At 38.2% G+C, this 19030-nt stretch overlaps 1 protein-coding gene and 1 long non-coding RNA gene across 2 annotated transcripts in view; one reads left to right on the forward strand and one right to left on the reverse strand.

Moving 5' to 3' along the window:
- Nucleotides 1-367: 367 nt before the first annotated feature.
- Nucleotides 368-3114, reverse strand: LOC125489295. The gene is made up of 2 exons (XR_007266865.1): nucleotides 2420-3114; nucleotides 368-2340 (listed from the first exon to the last, which is right to left on the reverse strand). It is a non-coding gene; the product is annotated as an uncharacterized LOC125489295 (long non-coding RNA).
- A 10606-nt stretch (nucleotides 3115-13720) lies between these two features.
- Nucleotides 13721-19030, forward strand: part of LOC105392559 (protein O-mannosyl-transferase TMTC2) — a 96078-nt gene continuing 90768 nt past the window's right edge. Inside the window, exon 1 of the mRNA XM_038119064.2 lies at nucleotides 13721-14067. The gene's annotated coding sequence lies outside the window, so the exon portion shown is untranslated. The remainder of the gene's footprint in view (nucleotides 14068-19030) is intronic.

Raw genomic sequence — 19030 nt, forward strand, 5'->3', positions numbered from 1 at the left:
TTACGTGTCGATACACGAACTTGTTGTGGTCTATTTTCAAGGCATTGTACTTCTTTAAAAAGTGACTCCCATTATTCATTGTTGAAAGAAATGGGTGGATCCAGTATCTTCTGAGTATCTGTCTTTTCTTTCTTCGTCTTCTTATTAACAGCAGAAGCAGTACGCGTCTACTGCGGTCCATTTTTAGGGAATGAATGTTGTATCGACGGCATCGTGCCGCGGAACTTTACGTTACGATGTCGTGTTTTTTTTACGATGGTAGTCGTAAATTTCCGCGACGCGACGTCGTATCGTGAAACGACGCCGCGTCGTGGCACGATGCGACATCGTGTCGTGTTTATGTGTGGGAGCCCTAATAGGCTCTTCGTGTAGTTCGTATCTTGATTATTCAGATTACAATCAACACTTAATGTAACAATGCAAGATCGCGATGATGCAGACGGATTACTTTTAGAAACGCGGCAAGTTCGATACAGCACACTGTTTCCCGTGTCACGTCCAACTCGTCCAAGCTCAGAATCCAGAATGGCGGCATGGCCCCTTTACTTTTTAAACGTCACGTGACCTCTTACTTTTTAAAATGTTGCCAGGGCTGTATCGACCTTACCCAAGGAAAATCCCTTGACGTTTCTGATTCGATTACGACGCGTTTACACGCTCAAATCAACATCGATGCGGCGTTTGTCTGCCAACGCTGCGACACGGCCATCATGACATCTCACACGTCCTCGTGTGAGTTATCTGGAAAGAAAGAAAAACAACCGCAGTAACTGAATTTTACTCGGCCAGTCCTGACCTAGTCAGGGAAGAAAGCAGTGGGCTCATGAACTCTGCATTCATCACACTGATGAACTATGAAGCTTTAACTTGAACAGTATCAGACAAAAAGTCATTAAATCTCAAAATTGGATATCAAAGTTCAATTAGTTACACGTTTCAAAAGGAAATTTTCAAAACAGCTTAAACCCATTGATGGAACAGCAATAACGTTAAAAATAATCGAAGAATGTATACACAGCTTAAATTAATCATAATCTCATCCAAGACAACCTCTCTCTGGCGTCTGATAGTGACTCAACACAACCTCTATCCGGCGTCAGTCTACTACCACTTCATCTAGTGGTATCAGACAAAACAAATCAATACCTACTCGAAAGTTAATCCACTATCTTTAACTCTGTACGAAACAAAAACACGGATCAGGATCTGATTACCAATGGTCCTTGCTCACTTGTCCGGCAACCTCCATCCGGTTACCCAAGTACTCATCACGAATGCACACCTCCATCCGGTGTCATTCCAGTGGCATTAAACAATTGAGCAAGACACACCACAGAAACACACAATTCAATCGATTGCTTCATCATTACTTAGCATAAAAAAAGATCATAATTCAAAAATAGGGAATCAACTTTCGGACATTTACCTAATGAGGTCATGGACGCATGTCCATAACCCTAATGACCTTAGCTTAACAGGACCTCAGGATTTGATCAACCTCAATGTCATAACCTTTTTTTGAAAGTCAACAGGTCTGGCAACCCGACAGATTAACAGTTCCAGGACTCGAACCTCGAAAATAATTCCACAGTACCGGTCACACTAACCTCATCCACGTAATGAAACATCTAGCCTCTAAACTTTGAAGCTACAGTCATATTTAAACAAAAACAGCTCACCAGATTAATGCAACATCCCAGCAGGCGCGCTCACTACGCATAGATCGACCCTCTTCTCCTTGGCTGCACCGGATCCACTCGCTCCTCCACTGGCAGCATCCTGGTCCTCTCTGCGACGCTTTGGACAGCTGGATGCGAAGTGTCCCTGGCCCTGGCAGTGGAAGCCAGTGACCGCAGTCTTTGCTGTAGATGGAGGCGGTATCCTCTTGAAATTGTCGCTTGGTTGGGAAGGGGAACGCTCTTCTGGTCTCCTCCAACCACGTCTTCTTTTTAGGCAGAACGTGGACTCGTGCCCTAATTTCCCACAGTAGTTGCACTTTATGGAAACGGAGGCACTGTAGCTGCGCATTTTCTTACTATCGGGGTAGTCCTCGCTATTAGCTACTTTCCGTTTTAGAAACGAAACAGCCTTGAGCTTTTACTGAAGCTGGTTGCGCGTAGTCACTTCTGTAGTGAAAGCCAGTCGTTGGACACGTCGGTCAAATCGGGAAACATGTGCCAACGCTGTAGCCAAAGCAAGCTGTTCGGTATTCATGTTCTTCCAGCGTGACATGATTGCAGTCATCAGCGAGGCAGCATAAGTAGCAAGGCACTCATTTTCTTTCGGTTCACTGTCACACAAATTAATTAGGAATGAAGCTGTATTTCTGGGCACTCGTACCTTTGTATGAAAAGCTCCGTGAAGTCACTCCATGTCATCCAGGGGAAAGATACAGTTGACAGCCACGTGGACGCATGACCTTTCAGAGCGCGGCTCAAGGCCACCATAAGCCGTGCGCCTTGCAGATTCTCGTCGTTGATGCACAGGTCCGCAGTCGACATCCAAGAACGTGCGTCGACATCGGATTTACTGGGATCGTAATCAGGTAACCTCAGCTCGGACGACGACGACGGCGTTTTCATAGCTCGAACAAGCGTCAGGAAATTCCGATTCTGTTGTTCTAGAAGCTGCTGCCATTTCTCGTAGTTCGTGTCGTGGTGTGAAGCACGTGGGGTGGCGTCTTCTGATCCCACATCTGATAACGGGGAGGGGGGTCCGCCGGGCATCTCGGTGTGGCGGTGGATTCATCGTGCGGGCGGAAATAATAGGCTCTTCGTGTAGTTCGTATCTTGATTATTCAGATTACAATCAACACTTAATGTAACAATGCAAGATCGCGATGATGCAGACGGATTACTTTTAGAAACGCGGCAAGTTCGATACAGCACACTGTTTCCCGTGTCACGTCCAACTCGTCCAAGCTCAGAATCCAGAATGGCGGCATGGCCCCTTTACTTTTTAAACGTCACGTGACCTCTTACTTTTTAAAATGTTGCCAGGGCTGTATCGACCTTACCCAAGGAAAATCCCTTGACGTTTCTGATTCGATTACGACGCGTTTACACGCTCAAATCAACATCGATGCGGCGTTTGTCTGCCAACGCTGCGACATATTTATTATTTAATTTATTTGGTACACAAAACAGAATAAAATCATTACAAATTAAGAATATAAGCATTGAAGAACATAGATCTAGATTTCATTCCAAAGCATGCATACACATATCATATTAATATAAGGAACATGCTACATAATAAATTTATCATAATACAGGGTGTCCAGTAGGAAAATTCACTGTTCATATTTGAACTACGTAGCAACCGTTAGCCCGAGGAAGTCAGGAGAGGTCTAGGCAGGAGTTTTTGATAATGAGAATGGCCATGCATTGACGGTCAATTCGGAGCGATATAAGATTATAATTGGAATTTTATTGTTCCTATTGTAAGAACAAAGCACCTTATAACAGAAAAACACGTTTCTAACAGGATGGGACCACTTTTCATACCTCCAGGGAGTTAATGGACACGGTTAGGGCACTTTTTCCATAAACATTGATACCGACTTTAGGAGACATCTGCTGGTCGCCCAGGTCACCCGACCACACTTCATGCTATTATTTTCTGTAAGGCTATGTGAATTCAAAAGTGTATTCAAACAAACTACGAACACTAGCGACTCTGAAAGAAAATATCCGGCAGTAAATAAACAATATCACCCAGCAACTCTGTAAGAGTTTTTTGGCAAATTTACGTGTTTGATAAGAAGAGTGTGTACGATGAGATGGTAAACAATTAGACAAAATGATATACAAAAAATAAAACCCGCAGAGTTTCCTAATATTTCCATATTAAATAAATTTGGGTTTTCATTAATTTAGTATTATTTTTCTTGAATCGAAAAGTGAACTTTCCTACTGGACATCCTGTATCTATCAAGTGTTCATAATGTCATTCAATAGATACAACCAATTTTACATTTGATATAGAATTACCATTTACTTTAATTCAACCTAGACTACTTATTAAGGACGTGCATTATTTATAGCAAACCATGTTTAAATATTTAAATTAACAAACAAGCGAAGTGTTAGCAGTTAGAAAGTTGTCAAAATAACTAGGTATGCTAAATAATCATAATATCTGCTAATATTCTTAGCAAAGCGTTTAATGGAATTTTCTTGCACCACCAGTGCCACAATAATTAGTAAGGCTGAGTTTACACTAGAAAAAGTTAACTTATACTTACTTGAATATAACCAGTTAACCACGTTTTTAACTAGTAAATTATAATATAAAAGTTACATGTAAGAAAATAATATCAATGAAATGCTGTTTTATTTTGTCAGAATCAGCTACAAAAAAAAACAACAACAACATATAAAAATATCTATTTATAAATATAGCATTATTTTTCGTTACTTATTTCCAAATTTTGAGCCACAAAACTAATTCATACAGACGACTTTCTTTAATACCTCTTCGAAACATTCTGTATAACTCGATGCTCGAGAGAACGCCCCAGTGAGCACGCACCCCTATTGCCGCCGCCAGTGTGTCGAGGTATGACGCGCACATCAAGAAACAAATGAAACCCGTACGCTTCAGCGAACATTGCCAAGAACTGGGCAAATTAAAACCGCTTTACGATACCATACTGGGGCCGTCTGCATGAAACGACCATGGAGATGTATTATATTGCTCACGATAAATTATGTTTGAACAATGTATAGTGTGAGTTTTTGCACTCGATTTACGATGCGTTGGAGTTAAATTGGATGCAGTTTTATTTTGTAAATGTTTGATGCATTATTCTACTTTATAACAGGACTTTCTACCATATGAAAACTTTACATGCTTAATTAGTTAAAACCGAATGTTCTTAGGGTACATTAAACGAAATACTTTGGTAACGATCGGCGGAGGGCGTCAAGTTTCAAAACTCATTCAAAAGCCGCGACCGCGCGACATCCACAACTTTCACATTCGAGCAATAAGGGCGGATATCCTATTTGTTCTTTGGCTAAGTAAATAATGTAATTTACCCAGATTGAGCAGTTAAGTGAAATCGAGCGCGGTGGAAAGTATTAAAACGCCAGATGGTATATTACACAAGTTGGGTTTAACAGTGAAAACTTTGAGTGTAACGGCGGGCATGCAGCTTGGTCGGAGTTGCTCCCTCCTTATATTTGCCGTCATTTCCCTCCATCGTTCCCGGGGTAATGGCGACGTAAAATTTGGAAGCCGGCCGCCGCGCTGTTTGATTTTTACATGCACCTGTCTGACTTTATTTATGACTATAGCACAGGTCACCTGGGAAGGTAGCTAAATGAGGAAGGCCGAGGACGAAGCTCTCTAACGATTTTATATACTAGTTCTATGAGTAGGTATACGAAATATAATAAAGGCGTTGGATTATGATGATGTAGCTTGTACCTACTTAAGTGAATCGCATTCTTACATAATTATGTTTGCAATTAAATTAAGTGATTAACGTATCCTATATTAAACACAAAAGTGTGTGTGCACTAAAATTAGGAAGTGCCACCCTTGAAGGATTATAAAGTAAATCACTTTTACACCCAGAGACTGAAAACTATAACTGACTTTCACCGCGGTAAACTTTAGTTTTACACAAGTATTTGTCACCCATATCACAAGCATTTTATCACTTAGTTAAGGCAGATTGCTGCTTCCACTTTTCGCCAGATTGTGTATAATTAATATTATTTGGCAAAACACATCAAAATTAGCCAGTGCTGAAACGGCCACAACACCAACTTATCTAGTCAACAATACCTAAGTATTATTAGATGCAGGCTGCTGATAATAATATTTGGATGCGCTCTCTTGGCTCCCCGCCACGCCCGCAGACTGACCGTGTTTCATACCTTATCTTTGTATTAATGTTTTGAACTGTCTAGCTTTATGTATACAAACGTATGAGGTTAGTACATAAACTGTTAGGCGGTGCTGTAAGTTTCATCGTAGGTTTGGTGCTAAACCTAATTAATGTCAACCGTAAAATAAATAAAATCATGACTTTTCAGATATATAAATCTGCTTAAAGTGTACACTACCTACCTAATTAAATTGAAAGTTCAGTGTGAGCCGAGTGAGTAAATCAAGGAAAACTAGACATACCTACCTATAAAATATAAGTATATCCATAAATGATTAACTTAGAACCTTAAAGCTTCCTAGCTTTTGATCACAGGATGTTAAAAGATCAGCATGCAACGATCAAACTGATCCATATATCAGCATTGTCAATTTAGCTTAGCCGAATAAAAACAAGCCCGTTATGCACACTCACGCATGTTATGTTGAGTAAAGGCTGTAAGATACGCTCGGGGGAGTGCGTTGTTACTATTGGTACGCAAGTCTGCTGTTCCGCTACATTTGTTCAGCCTCCCCCCGCGCCCCGCACCCGCGCCGTTTCATTACAACTGCGCGGGGTACTGTTGAACTTCATTTATATTATTTTTTTCAGTCTGTTTTGGTTACCAATAAAGATTTACCCCCAAATTCATAGAGCTTTTTGAGATAAGTTTAAAATTGAAGTTATGACATATACGAATTTCAACTTTAGGACTGACGTAAAGATTAAAAAGTCGTGTGATTCAAGTTTTAAAAATGCTGTAAAGGAGAATGCCATTTCTCTATGGCACCATGACCCGCCAGAGCAGCCATTGATGAAACATATACTGATGTGTAGCCCACGAATACAGTATATCCTGGTGTAAATTTTATTATAACGAGGCATGGGAGAACTTATATGTGCTGAAAGTTCAAGTCTTTGTACTGACTAGATGTTTCCCTCATACTAAGTTTTTTTTAAAACGTGGTTTAGTTTTAAAAAATATATTATTCCCTAATTTGGAACACCTTTATCATTGAATAAAAATAGGTTTGGTTAGTGGCTGCAAAGCGGGTCAGATTTGGCCATTCTCATTTACAATACGGTCTATGAATTTGAAGAAAATTCTATTCTGATAATCTCCGATCATTGACAAGGACTCACTAAAGAGCGATTCCACACTAGAGTGTGGGTTCGTCACTTTAACGCATCGTGTGGCAGGTGTATGCACCACGGAGCACCACCGCGTCAACTTAGGTACACACATGTACGTATAAGAGGGTCATAGTCTAGGTTTGATAGTAAGTCGAAAACTATGAAAGTTAAAGTTTTCTCGCATACAAAGCGGTGCCTCTAGGGGAAACTATCATGACATTTTTGACAGATACCTATCTTGTTTTTTTAATTGTAAAATCATTAAGGCCTGGGTCTCCTATTTACGCCGCAGGTCGCGACCAGCGTCACGCCGTAGGCCGCGTCACGATGCTCACTATAGAAATGTACTGATGCGGTCTCCCTCACACGCCGACGTTGGCGCGTAGATGTAATGAGCATCGTGACGCGGCCTACGGCGAGACGCTGGACGCGATCTACGGCGCGTAATAGGAGACCCGGGCCTAAGGCTATGGCAACGTGTGGTATCGCTTTAACGCAGCCATTATTACTAAACTATACAAATCCAAAACTGTACATATTTATAAAATAGTTATTTTTAAGTTACTTAATTGTTTTTATTACCTAATATTATTAAAAGCAAAGGCACACACTAAATGTTATTAGAAATTATGGAAAGGTATATTAAAATATCAATATTGGGTTCAAAAGTGAGCCTGCAATTGCTCTATCGAGTGATATTACGCCATATTTATGTCTAATACTTTCTCCCGCCTAGGTTATTAGATAATTCCAATATGTTGTTTTACATAATATAGGCATACTTAAATTTATATAGATAGACGATATACTGTAGGTAGGTTTCGATCTATAACAGTTAAGTTGTTATTTGTGGTTTTGAATTATGCTTCCTACCATGATTGTATAAATTCGTATCAAAATAGCCACAATATAGTAGGCTATACACATTCTGGGAAATAATATACTGTACTTAATGTGTAGGTATAGCACTTCAATGTTTATTAAATATATAAATCAGAATAAATAAATCATTTTACATTATTGATCAGTAAAAAATACCATTAAATACTAGTATCCTGCAGTAAATACAAAATCGGAGTAGTCTCTGTGACTACCTACCACTTCGGGGAATTGTATAAACCAGTCGAGCAGATAAAACATTACATACAGGCATAATCCATATTCCGAGTGAAATTTGTTATTTTATTTATTTTATTTTATTTTATAATTGTCGGGTCACTAACAGCTATTCATTACACAGTAAAGTATTATAATTATAGAATCAATAAGCCATTTAAAAGAGACCACTGATGGAATACTACTACTAATTTCGATTGACTCGAAAACAGATCCATATATATAGCTACTCATAGCATAATTAACATTATGCGCTAAAAAGCTTCAAGCATAAACAAATATAATACGTCCCAGTAAATTGTCGAATAAGTTGAGGTTGACTTTTCCGCGTATTTTATTTATTATTGAAAAAGGTCGGGCCCAAAATGTCAGTAAGGCTTTCCCGCGGGGTATTAATTCTGTAAATAAACAGAAAGTGTTCTTGTTTGGGTTCCTACATAATGGCATATAAATTAACTTTCGTAAACAAGAAATTTCCGCAACAATATAGCGTACCTTTCTTTCTCTATGACATGACCCGATGGCGCAGTGGTTACAGTTGTAGTGTAGGACATCCCAGGTTCAATCCTTTCTGCAGCAGATATTTCTTATCGTACCTGAAAAATGTAGTAGTCACGTTTTAACACAGGGAGGGAGAAATCAGGGATTTCAAAATAGAGTTATATCTTACTAAGAGTCGAGAACTGGACAGAATATGAGCAAGACCTGAAATCTTCAACAAACTTTGCAATGGTTAAAAGATGCAGATTACTTTTTACTATAATTGGTAGCCCCAAATGAAAGTACAAGTGTAAAACATTATAATATCTTGTCAGTTTCAGAAATTACAAAAAATATCGTTGCCCCAATAAACTTTTTTTTTGGTGGTGGAAATAAGACTTATTTTTATTGCAAAGTAAACGTTGTCGCACTCTACACGGTTTTAATGTATATTACACAACTATGTCATTCACTATGTAGAAATACAACATCCGTTTACCACAAATACAACACATAATTTCGTAACTTCGGTAACATATAGTTGGGGGTGAAATTTTCGTTAATTCGCCGCCAACTATTAGTCAAACAAACACATAAATTATGAACGAATGCGTAATTGCTATCAGTGACTACAAACCGCGAGAGCGATGTGTAACGTTTGTGATTACCAGTGTGGAATGTGCTTTACTGTGAGAACAGTTCACTGAAGAGAAATGAATGCACAAATAATAATAATAATAATATGGACACTATTGTTTTTACGGGCTTCAATTTTTTTCAGAATAATCAGTTTCCTATATTTAATTGTAACCTTAAACCTAGTAGCACAGTCGCTGGATAAATCAAGAAATTAACAGCAATAAAATTTTAGTACCCAAGACCATTATCTCTATACCTAAATTATTTTAACTTATAAAACTTTTAGATTAAACGCGGCACTTATATAGATTGGTTGTAAATTGACAGTTTTTGTGATTTTAAATTTATAAAATCCTTCGGTCCGAATGATTGACTAAGAATCAACGCACAGCCGAAACTACTACTACTATAGGGACGGGGACGGGAAAAAATCCATAGTGACGAGAGAAGTTCCTCACGGGAAGGAAAACATTCTAAAGCGAAGCGAAGCACGCGGCGGGTAGCTAGTAATAAATATACACCACTACTCACTCGGCTTGCAGAGATGCATTCCTGCACCCATTTTTTACTAATATTACCTTAGTCTCTTTGAAATAAGGGATGGGATTAATGTCGATATACTTAATCCACTACAATAAAATCGTCGAAAATACAGCGAGTAGGTCAGTAATTATCAATCTACGGGATTCGCTAAGGAACAATCAAATTCAATGCCATGTCCTTTGTCGAGCACTTACCAATAACCGCACATATTTCTCACTTCCACAGATTCCCGTATCTTGAGGTTTTACAAGTGTAATTAATCAAAGTGCTCTCAAATCGTCTATTAATCAAGTTAAATCTGTTGTCGGGTGACAACGGGCTGTCTGACTAAGTAGTGTTTAGTTTACAGACGATGCGGTAAACAATTGTTTGTGGTTGGATTGACGGCCTGAATAAAGCTGCACTCGTTTGGGCCTGAGATTTATATTTTTTGTCACTCTTAAGAAGTGAAGAAAAAAAAGAGATAGGACATTTACTCTGACACGATATTTATATGACTAACATTATTGACGGTAAGACACAGTGAAAGAGAGGAAGACAAAGAAAAAAACCAACCGGTCTACACATTTTCTTCAGTTCAAGAGCAAAGTAAAGGTCGTGTCGTACCAAGAGATGAAAGCACTGGCTCGTGGCAGACCATGGTGGCAGGAACTTCACCACAGGGCAGCTCTGAAGAAGAATAATGTTGATTTTATGTTATTAGGTAATAATCGTAGGTAAACCTAAATTCCTTTTTCCAGTGTTTTACTGTGATCGTCCAACGGTTGTCTGAAAGAGATCGCTTTTAGCGATAAGAGCGCCATTTGTGCATTTGTGTTATGTTAAATTTAAGTTATATTTTACGATGCGCAAATCCTAACTAATATTACAAATGCGAAAGTAACTGTGTCTGTCTGTCTGTTACTCTTTCACGCCAAAACTACTGAACGGATTTGAATGAAATTTGGTACACATATGGTCGAAACCCTGAGAAAGAACATAGGCTACTTTTTATCCCGGAATTCCCACGGGAAAACTTTCAAAGGCGAAGCGAAGCTCGCGGGGGAACAGCTAGTAAAGATTATAATTGTTAAATATGATTTAACACTATAACATCCAAAGCTCTATTATATGACTTGAGTGACTGTGTGTGTAAATAGGAATATATATGTAATACCTATATGCTGAAATTGTAAGCAGAATGGGAGTCCTAAGTCAGTATTCAATATCTAGAATCTAGATGCCACTTGGCGTAAATTGGGCAGGATTACGTGGCGTCGTTACGTATCCATTAGGCACGATACAATTTGTTTGTCTATAGACAGTGTGTAGAGAATAGTGTATGTTTAGACATGATCTGTTGGGACTATGGGTTTTGCCCTTTAATATTGATTATGAAATTTGAAGAATAATAAGCATAAGAACTTATCTGCATCTAAGCTCTACATTTTAACAATTAAATTAAATTATGATACTTAGTAATTATAAACAGTAAATAGGGAGGTAAGGGTAGGTATGTGCATGTAAGCCTCCGCGAGTGACGCCAAATGCACAAACTGACAGCAGATCTGATTGGCTTCTCTACAGGGTTTTGCAAAACAGGTATTTGAAAAACGTGAATTTTGAAGTTCTGATTTCATTTTCGGGCTTAGGTATACCATGCTGCACATGCATGTTTCGGCTTAGTATACCCTTTTTCAAACATCCTGTATATACTTTCCCCACGGTGTGAAACCCTTATTCAGCTCTAGTATTTATCACCCGACACTTTAAGCAGAAGAACAGATAGCGATAATATTACACTTGGGAGCAATCTTGCAGGTACAGCCGGCTTTCAAGCTAATAACACAAGCGTACGCAATATTCAATATAGTTAGTTGTGATAGCACCTACTCAGTGATTACATAACACCTCCCGTGACATGAGGAGGCTCGGGCGCGAATTGATTACGACATTACGTGGATTCCAATAAGCCGTTACATTGTACTCGTTTAATCATTTACGTGTATGTTTGGAGGTTTAATCAGGAAATTTCAGATCAAAGATTTGTCGCTGAGAAGCACAATTTGTTTACCATTTAGGTAATATAATCCAGGTTTAACCCAAATTTGAAACGGTATCGATATAACATAATTATTAAGTAGTTTTTGTGCAAATAACCCTACGTTCAGGAGTTATTTGGGTACTTTTAGAGAGTAAATATGCTAGGCTCATATCTGAGGCGTGATTATAGAAATTAATCGCAACTACCGGGTCCCTACAAGCAAAGCCGCGAGTAACAGCTAATAATGTATATATTTTTGAATGTGCTAATCAAGACCTTTCATTTGATTCCCTACCCAGTATTATTAAAAAAATAATTTTAGTTCATGACTTTATGTCCTCCAGAGTGCGCCATATTAAATTTAATGTAATGTAACATAGCTTATAACCATCGGACAATCAATACGCTTTTAACGATACCTCATTTGTCTAATTATGATAAATTGAAATTATATTAAATGAATTAGATTTTGAAGTTATAAGGGAACAGAGATGAACATAACATACCTACATACCGGTCAAAATCATAACCCTCCTTTTCGATTCGCCGTAGTCGGGTAAAAATTTATCTACTTATGAAGCGGACTGATTAAACTTGATTGTGAAAAGGAAACAATATAACACAATTATGTTTTCGTAGCAGTGCCAGCTACGGCGGTTGCTACGGCGTAGCAGCTGCGTAGCAATATAGTAATATTGTAGAAACTCATTGTATAATAAATAATGTTATGTTTACTACCCTACAATCTTGTTCAATGGCTCAGAAAATAGAAAATTAATCAGTATAAATAATTATACGTCGTTACAACACCATTTAATAATGCTATAAATACTTAGCTAACAGAGCATAACTAGTAAAACACAGTCACCCATCCACATAGGTACATCTATAGAACGTATCAATAATCCCGCCTATATACTGGTCCTCAGTCGTAGCTACGTAATTACTCCATAGACAATAGTGGAGGCACTTGGGTGTAGCGATGGATGCTCTTCAATCATGTGCATTGTCCCCGGCGCTGAGCGCACAATGCGAGCCTGACTAGAGGTTCTATGTGTCACTTCACGCTACCAATACGGATATTGACTGGGATTAATTTCGCCATAATATTTGTCTGTTTGAATGTGTCTTGCCCCGTCTTTGTTGTGCGTCTTTAGGTTTGATTGGATGAGATAGATTTATATGTATCATTCACACCATACTTACATGTAAGTAAGTATGGGGTCAAAATAGCGTCAGAAAATTTACGGTGCTGTTTTTAAGATGAAGCCTGACTTGATTGAGATAAATAACTGAATATGCTAACGGCTAAACAATAACTTCAATAAAAATGTTTTCTTAACGAACCTACTTAAAAATAATTCAATCCAACCAAATCAATAATCTTAACGAAACATTTTTAATACGCCATACGATATACTACAAAGCCATTAGCGCTAAAGCAAGGGAATGATTAACACGCGTCAAACATTATTTATTTAGTTGGCGCCCATGCAACGCGTTCAAATTAATCAGTGGTTTAATAACAAGCGGAGGGGAACCGTGGCGTGCGAGGAAGACGGGCTTTCAGCACCGGAACTAAGTCAGCGCAACAAGTACGCGGGAAAGAACCGCTCGGCCACTCAACACTCCGTCTGTCATTTTTTCCCATGTCATTCAACCACCGATCACGCCCCACTCATCCCACTCAACCCATTATACTTCCACTCAAACTTCACACTCTTCAAAAACCACCAATACATTCCGCGACGGATAATTTAACGGAGTCTCTTCAGCTGCTGTTTCGTTGCAATTCTTGAGAAGACAATTTCTCGGTTTATTTACTTTTTTCGGCTCTGAAGCACAGTGACATGCGGGCGGCGCGCATGCGCGAGTCGCGAGCGAGAGCGCGGCGAGCGAGAGCACGAGCCAGTGCCACTCGCTCCAGCCAATCGATTAGTCGCATGGCTATAGCAGTGTCTTAAATGCGGATGTGTCGTGAGGCGGCCGTCAGTCGGTCCGCGGCGCGCGCCCCCGACGCGGCGACTGCCAGCGCGCCCCCCGACCGCTCTTTGTGTGTGCCGGTCGCCGCCGCTGGCACCGCCGCCCGCGCTCCCACACATCACATCACTCCAGAGATAACCTCTCCTAGAGCCACCACGGTACTCTGAGACTCTCCCAAAATAACATTCAATTAAAAGTTATGTTAAGTTTCAATGAATATGCACAATCGAATCAACATGTAAAAGGATCTGCTGACCGGAATTATCTTGAGGTAAAAATTGTGAATGAGATTTTCATATTTTGCTGAAACGTCGACTACGAAATGAGCTGGAAAATCCGTCTGATATGTGTAAATAAGAATGAGACAAATATTCACTGAGCTTGAAATTATTCCTTCTATCATCCGTACTTAATTTTGAGCGTTCGGCTTTTCACTTTCCGGTAAAAAGGTTTCCTTGTTGACTTTTCATTTCGGTTTGCTTTGATTTGTCAATGTATAATGTTTCGAAAACAATCTCTGCCGTCGAATCTCTATGGATGCAAATTCTGGGTAGAAATATTCGATTAGACATAAAGAGACGGTTATGGAGCCTCTAAATTGGGGGCGGTATTTCAGTACTCGGTAGTTAGGGCCGTTATTATTGTCACCCTTTCAAAGCGGTTGTCAGCCGCTCGTCCCTCGTATAACCCTTTATGGCTTCGATTATATTATGCGCCGATTTTAATGACCAAGCAGCGTGAAGCTCCGGTGTAAGCCTTTTTTACATAATGGCACGGAAATATTCGCGAGCTATTTCCTGAATTTGGATGAATAAACAAATTCCCAGTCTCCAATTCTTGCTGGAAACTGGAACGGGGTGTCATTAAAATCCGCTTGAGTATCTATTACGTTAGCAATAAAATTGAAATTGGAAAGGCATAATTTACGAAGGATTCAGTTTCAGCTCGTTTTGTACATACACTCGTATTATTTATTTGCACTCGTATAAATATACTGACACAAAGTGTGATTTCAGTGTGATTTCATTTTTTTTCATTTGTATCATGCTTTAAATTTCTAGTTCCATTTTAATATTATGTGTAAAATGTTGCCATGTTTTTTAGTTTAATAATATTTGCATTAGTGTTGGTACGAAATGAACTTACCAAGTGTTGTAGACTAAAATATTAAGAACATCAACACAACATAAACAGTTCATCAACCTTTGCAGAGCACGTATTTCTCTCCAATTTGTTACTGTAAACTTAGTAAACTAAGAGAACTAAGTAATAATATTTTACGGCCGTGTAATGTGGTGTTTACGGCAACATAAACATAAACTTGTAATACGTAAATACGGGCAAGTTTGAGAAATTTCGTAGCTATAGGTACTCGTAGGTACAGTTGGCACATGCTTAGCTTGACATTTCTAGATTCGTGCCTGAAAGAGTATTTTTTTCACATTTTAAGTAAAGTTAGTTTTGTACAGCACAGGAGAATTATTATTTGTCTGTTTGACGGTCACCCTAGCCAACATACTCTTATTTATACTCGTATGTATTTATTATTTTTAGCCCCTGTTCCACAATGTCTGGTTAGTCGCTACCTGTCGGATAAAATACATGCTGTCACTGTCTAAAAAATAATGACAGAAAGTGACAGCATGTATTTTATCCGTCAGGTAGCCACTAACCAGACATTGTGGAACAGACCCTTAACATTATTGTGATTCACAAACCTAAAAAGTATTACTAGTTGCACAACCTTATTTTCTGCTCGATTCGATCGCTTGCAGATTGACTGATGAGAAAGCTTTTACACATCTAACAGATTTTACGTTATTTAGTACTTTTGTTAACCATTATGTAATAAAAGTATGTATAAATAAATATCAACGTACATAAAGCACGTCGTTTATGATTTCATTAAAGCCGCTTTATAAACTACTATGTTAGGTACGTACATAATTTGTTTGCTTATTACCTGGTTTGAGTCTGAACACATTTCGCCTCTGATTTATTAGTTAATATAAGCCAACAAAGTGGTATTATGATAATTTTATACACGATTCGTAGACAATCTAAATTTTAAGACCGATATATCTTTTTAAATTTCCTCATTACTTGTGGTATGAAATAACTTCAGCATCTCTTTTATTATATTGTATTTTTGTATAATATATGCATTATGGTAATTAGAGGTAACTCACAAGTGCACACCCACTCGGTTTTTCATGTACATTTTGTGCTGACGGGATATTATACACTGTATTTATGGTATACTTATAAAAATAATCTACATAAAGTCATACATACATGTGCAATTTTCTTCGCGATGTTTTCCTTCACAGTAATCGCACGTGGTTAGACGTGGATTTTACTTACGTGCGTAAAATCATTAATTGAAAAATAAATGATGGACCATATGTCAGGATTTGAGCCCGCAGTCTCTTTAATGAAAGTACGCGATTCTATCCATAACGCCACTACCGTAATTTAATCGATGATATTATGCTCCTTATCTGCCGTATTCAGAACCTAAGAAAAAAATTTACGTATGTCAAGGCAAATAAAATGGCAGAAAATGCTTTTAGCATTAAGTCCACCCTTTGTACTTTTATTTGTAATATTTGTACAATAAAGAATTAAATAAAGACATCCAGTAAAATATTTAACTAACACGACTTTAAATGACGTCTCTGAGTACGGATATGTAAGTTTAAAACGTTAAAATGACCGCTCAAACAGAAGTTATCTCACAACAAAATAGCTATCAGTTTTATCCAGTTTTATCTCAACATTTAAATGGGAATTCGGACGTGAACTTTTTCCACTCAGATAGGGGAATCCGCAGGATGGCTGCCCCAAAACAAACAATTGTATTCGAAACTGGATTCCAGCAGATGTGCGGAATAGCACAGTTGCACAAAGTAACACAGTTCACACTGGTGGTTACAGTTTAAAGTATGATAGTTCGTAACTTTGCTAGAAATAAATGCGAGTAGGTGAGGACATATCACACCAACATCCGACTCTAAACAATGCACATGCTACACTATTGGTGTCAGACTGCTGATAAACCTGGTATACCGCATATATGCATGAAATTCATAAACCACAAAAAAAAAGGTATTTTTCGCTCAGAACGCATTACGAAAGACTTGCTTTTCACAAAAGCTTTACTGCACCTCAAAGTTCTTTCAATTTAAACGAATAATAAAAACCAACCTACATTATTGTACTGTTCCTATTTCTACCGTAGCTTAAACTTCCAAAATACCCCGACACGCCAGCGATAGTCCAGTGTGACTGAGTCCCAACTCCAAACTGTCGAGAATGCGCTCGCGGCGGCCGCTTTAATTAGACTCGTCCTATCGACACATCACAATCTCGACTCCATCGAACTACTGCTAACACCTTTGACACATACCCAACTAACCTTCCCAACAAAGGTTGCAAGACCCCGCTACAGCCGCACTAGATTACAACTTTTGTTACGTACCCTTAAGGTCCAAACTCGATTTGTTCGGTGGCCTTTGACTGTCGAATCCATGGTCCCTTTGCAAGTTAGTGATCTCGCATATAGATTTCAAATTGGTTTATTGATAACGAGATCATTACATTATGTACTAGCTGGTGCATGTGAATATCTAATTTACGATGCTCGTGTTAATTTATAAGGAATGCATGTTAATTATAATGTCAGTAATTATAGAACAACGCAGACACGGCTGATTCATTCTAAATGGTTTGCGTAAAGTGATTTAAAGTAAGACTAAAGTATTGTTTTAAATTAAATACTGCCAGTATAATATGTAAGTACATAATAATTATTATAATTGATGTATTTATACATAATTTAAATATTTTAAATCATAAATACAGTTTCAATCCATGAAGTAAATAAAAAGCCCATGTAAATTTCAATAAAACAACTTTTCCCTTATAAAACGATAGATATTTCATAAAAATCATTTAAAAATGAATGAATAATTACCTACCTAGATCTCTCTCAAAAGACTATATCTAGACAAAGCTACCAATAATGTTTGTATAATATAGACTATCTATATATAATATAGACTACCTATCATGCACATGCATAAGCTCACACACTCACACATCCAAAACTCGGTCGCTCCTGTATCAGCTGCTTTAATCACAGCCACTCACATCGACACATCATAATCACAGTTTGACAGCAGACGGAGCACTCCGTGTCTATTGGTGACCGGCACCGGCGCTGTCGGGAACAAATGAACTCGCTGTTGTTGATTGATTAAAACCGATGATCCACTTCTTGGTGATGTGCGATCAGTCGATCACTATCCGATAGGTTAGTGTGTGAAATTTCAAATTTGGAACGCTGAAGTTTCGATGCAATAACGGACTTCGTAATTATAACAATACACGACTTCGTGTCTATGGTATGTTCGAGAGTTTCTATACATATTTATAGATTAGAAGTTGTTTCACAATCTTCTATGGATACCTACTTTGTTACGTCATCGCGAGAATGACTGCTGAAAGTTACATTATATTTAAGAATGCTTTGATAAATAAATTGTAAATCTAATACCTAACTCCATTTCGAATATAGGTACGCACTAAAATGATCATGAAAACAGTTTTCATTCACCTTGCAAAAAAAAGATTATTACACGTTCAAATCTATATCATCGCTTTATCCTCACGTATGAAACACAGAACACCCTAATCAGTTATTGTAAAACAAATATATACTTGTGTGTTTAAAACTAAACATACGTTTTGCTTCAAAAGAAGAAGTTCAAAAGAACGGTATTTCGATCACGTTTTACCATAATAGCCAAAAAAGCTATACCTAAATGGGAGTATGTTTAAATAATAATATTAGCATCGGCAAGCACGAGTCGGATAGCTATTGACACCTCTTCATTTGTACGACGCGGTATAAAGTGAACGTGCCTGCGGCTTCGCATTCCGCAGGCATTACAGGTGTTCGAGATTCAAATATATGTTTAAGGAGGTCGGATAATAGGAATGTGTTCTGTCATCTGTGTAATGTTTGCGAGAATGAATTTTGAAATTTATATATTCGCGATTATAGCTTATACGTACGTACTGTATAAGATTGGTTAGTACCTATGCAGTCGGAGTGAAATTTTGAAGTTATTGCAAGACTGTAAAGCTACTGCTAAGCTAAGCTAAGCTAAGCTATTGCTGTTCTGAAATAGCATGCGGAAAAGCGTGTTTTTTTGTATATGCTCAATATG

Source organism: Plutella xylostella, chromosome 12 (genome assembly GCF_932276165.1).
Source record: "Plutella xylostella chromosome 12, ilPluXylo3.1, whole genome shotgun sequence".
NCBI lineage: Eukaryota > Metazoa > Arthropoda > Insecta > Lepidoptera > Plutellidae > Plutella > Plutella xylostella.